This window comes from Idiotropiscis lumnitzeri, chromosome 2 (genome assembly GCF_059441095.1).
Source record: "Idiotropiscis lumnitzeri isolate Australia: NSW breed Sydney's pygmy pipehorse chromosome 2, RoL_Ilum_1.0, whole genome shotgun sequence".
NCBI lineage: Eukaryota > Metazoa > Chordata > Actinopteri > Syngnathiformes > Syngnathidae > Idiotropiscis > Idiotropiscis lumnitzeri.
The window spans coordinates 23309054-23313069 of NC_142392.1; positions in this window are offsets into that span (position 1 = coordinate 23309054).

The following is a 4016-nucleotide window of genomic DNA, read 5'->3' on the forward strand; positions in this document are numbered from 1 at the left end:
GATGACCCTGAAGTAAAGTCCTATGCCTTGAAGGTTGAAGAGGATGGACAGGAAGGGACGCTGGCGTTGAATGAATTGATACTACATTACTCAGAATGGAAAAGGTTGAAAAGGGCAGTGGCGTGGATTCTCAAGCTGAAGCAGTTGCTGCTGCACCTGAGGGAGGAAAGGAAGGTCTTCATGGACAAGATCAAGAGGACTGAGAACCAGCGAAGCCGACAAGAGCAGCTGGTAACAGAGCACATGAAAGGATTTCGGCTGACACTTCAGCCAACCCTGCTCACTATAGAAGACCTAGAAGAGGCTGAGAAAGAGCTGATACAGTTCAGTCAGCAACAAACTTACCCTGAAGAACTGTTTGCCTTACAAAACAGTGGATATTTGAGAAAGACTAGTCCAATCTACAAATTGGATCCTTTTCTGCAGGAAGGAATCATGTGGGTAGGCGGACGGCTCTCCAAATTATCAATGCCAGAAGAGATAAAGCACCCTGCGATTCTATGTAGAAGCTCTCCAATTGCTGCGCTCATCTTGCAACACATCCACAAAGAAATAGGACACTGCGGCCGTAACTACATGTTGGCCAAACTGCGCACAAGGTATTGGATACCTCAAGTAAACTCAGCAATCAGAGGCATCATTTCAAGATGTACTGTCTGCAGACGACTTAACAGTAGAACGGGAGAGCAGAAAATGGCCGATCTGCCATTGGACCGCATCACACCAGATCAGCCTCCATTCACGAACGTAGGAGTGGACTTTTTTGGGCCTTTCGAGGTCAAGAGGGGACGAATCCATGTAAAAAGGTATGGCGTACTCTTTACCTGCCTCACCACAAGGGCCATCCACATCGAGATTGCCCACAGTCTGGACACAGACTCTTGCATAAATGCGCTCCGCCGCTTTATCTGCAGAAGAGGTCAGGTCAAGATTATGCGGTCAGACAATGGGACCAATTTTGTTGCTGCTGAGAGAGAGCTACGTGAGTCCCTTCAAGAATTCAACCAACGACAAATTTCTAATGCAATGATGGAGAAAGGTGTGAAGTGGATCTTCAACCCGCCCGCAGCTTCTCATCATGGTGGTGTGTGGGAACGACTGATTCGCACGGTGCGAAAGGTCTTGAATTCAATCGTCAGGCAACAGTCACTGGATGATGAGAGACTGTTAACCGTCATGTGTGAGGTGGAGTCTATCATCAACTGCAGACCTCTCACCCTGGCATCAGATGACCCCAGTGATCTTGACGTTTTGACACCAAACCACTTACTACTTCTGAAGGCACAACCCAACATTCCTCCAGGAATCTTCTCCCGTGACGACCAGTATGCTCGAAGACGATGGCGGCAGGTGCAATATATTGCAGATCTGTTTTGGACCAGGTGGCTCAAGGAATACCTGCCATTGCTCCAGAATCGGCAAAAGTGGTCGAGACCCAGGAGGAACTTTCAAGAGGGTGATGTCGTCCTGATAGCAGACAATGCCGCACCACGCAACTCCTGGATGATGGGCCGGGTCCTAAAGACCTTGCCTGATGCAAAGGGTGTGGTAAGACGAGTAGTGGTGCAGACGAAGACCAGTCAGCTGGACAGACCAGTGAGTAAGCTCTGCTTGTTTCAAGAGTCAACATGAAGATTAAGGACTCATACACTGGACTCAATTGATAATTTGATCTTTGATAGTTTAAGTTTGTGATAAAGCAGTCGTAGTGAAACACTTAAGATTAAGCGTATCTGGTGTTTAATGGCTCTTGAGGTATTTAGAATTATGTAATTGTTCCGCCCATAGCATAAACAATTAGGGGCCGGAAATGTAAGAGCCATATTGAGGAATGTTTTCTAATTTGGAATTCATTATTATTATTTAAATATTACTGAGATGCATAATTGTATTTTATGAAGGAAGAAAATTTAGTTTAGCATTGCGTGTCTTAGAAATGGTATTGATTACCTAACGAGCCACACGTGAGAAGGTAGTCATGTGACATGCCGTATAAATAGTAGTCATGTGACGTGCCTAAAACACACATTCAGAAGGTCGGGTGGTGGTGACAAAGTTTTTCTGACCGACGCCAAGCAGCGACTTCCATCCTCGACGCCAAGCAGTGACTGCAATCACCGACAACCAACAACGACGCCAAGCAGCGACTTCAACCCTCGACGCCAAGCAGCGACTGCAATCACCGACAACCAACAACGACGCCGATCAACGAACTCTGACAGCCACTGTGACAGCCACACCAACGACGCTGGTCAACGAGCGCCGACAGCGGCAACCACGATCAGCGACCTCAAGCCACATCGATCAACGACCTCGACCACGTCATGTTTGAGTTATGGAAAATTAGTAAACTTGTGAAACGAAGATCCTGAGTTGGAAGTTTTGTCGCGTCAGGCTAGTTATTATTCACCCGCTCCTACAGTGGCAAGTAAACCCGAAAGAGTTGCCACTACATGAGGAATAATCAAACCAGTTTAGTCCATGTAATCTTTAATTTGGTTAGACATGGATGTGTGTGTATACTGGCCTCACAGAACCTTTCTGCTAACCAGTTAGTTAAACACCTCCACACAATCAGTCACTGACGCCAGGATGGGTTTAGACCTTCTCTTTATATGGCAGGTGTGAAACGGTAACAAATACATCACAACAATAAACAAAATGGCGGCACAGTCGGCAATGCAAATAGTTCACATCCTAATTTGCGATTTAAAAACTCTACTAATTATCATCAATCAATGGTTAAATATTTGAAAAACACTTACAGGGAATGCCGTTTTATGGACTTAAGCATCAGACACAACCTAACGGCTACTTGGCTACGTGTATAACAGACTTTGTGTGAGCAGGAAGCGCTTGTTCTCGCGCTGACTTTTGACACTCTCTTAAAGGGGCAGTGCACCACCAAACTGGGACTTAAAGGGGAATGGCACGCAACAGTCTCTTAACTATAAACAATTTAAAAGATAATAACGGCCAAAACAGATGGTGTAGTGGTACACTCGCCTGAGTTGTGTGCAGGCAACGTGGGTTCAGTTCCCACTCAGTGACGGTGTCTATGTCTCCCCTGTGACTGGCTGGCGACCAGTTCAGGGTGTAGTGCGCCTTTCACCCGTAGTCAGCTGGAATCGGCCCCAGCACCGTCCCGCGACCCTGTTCAGGATAAGCGGTGTGGATAATGACATGATGTGACAAATATTTGTCATCTCATCAATATTTGCCCAACAGAGTACTGAGTTTCGAGATCCTCACTATAATAGTTCTCAAAATTATATTTCTTATCCATTTAGCTTAGTTAAGGGATATTTTATTGACAAAATCTAATCTCAATCTACAAAAACAGAAAAAAAATGGTGGTGGGGGGGCGCGAATCTTTTTCCTCTTGGTAGGGGCGGGCGTGAAATAATTGATAAGCACTGCGAGTATACGCAGACATTATATTCATACAATCTTGCTGCCCGATTGAACCACAGCATTGTTGCAAATTCGGTCGGAGAAACGTAAGCGTCCCACTGCTGGAGCAGCAGCGGCTTCTCCGGGCATAGCGGGGAAGTGACGTCGGAGCTGACTGTGGCGTTATTTTAATTATTTTGTTAAATGTTTTTAATCAACCGAATTAAAATATTACATATAATATATATTAAAAGAGAACATCCAGGTGTAAAAACAAACACGGAGGCAAAGAAATATATTTGAAAAATACGTGCTTAAAGCATGACGTCATTAGCAAGCGCGCAGCTTCCGAAGGACCTCGACCACATCCATCGACCCGTCCACACCGGAACAAAAACACCCACCGCTAAATTCTTCTGATTTAGTGTGCAACTGACTGCAATTTTTCTCAAAGGATGTCCAGTGCTACTCTAAAGGACTACGACATAATTCATTAAGTCTTTGTGTCCCGATAACCTCATCTTCGCGCGTTGATGCTTTTCGGCGTAGTTAGCTTAGCTTGTTAGCTAGCTAGCCGCTAGCGAAAAGATGCACATGACTCAAAGCCAAGCAGAGATCAAGTG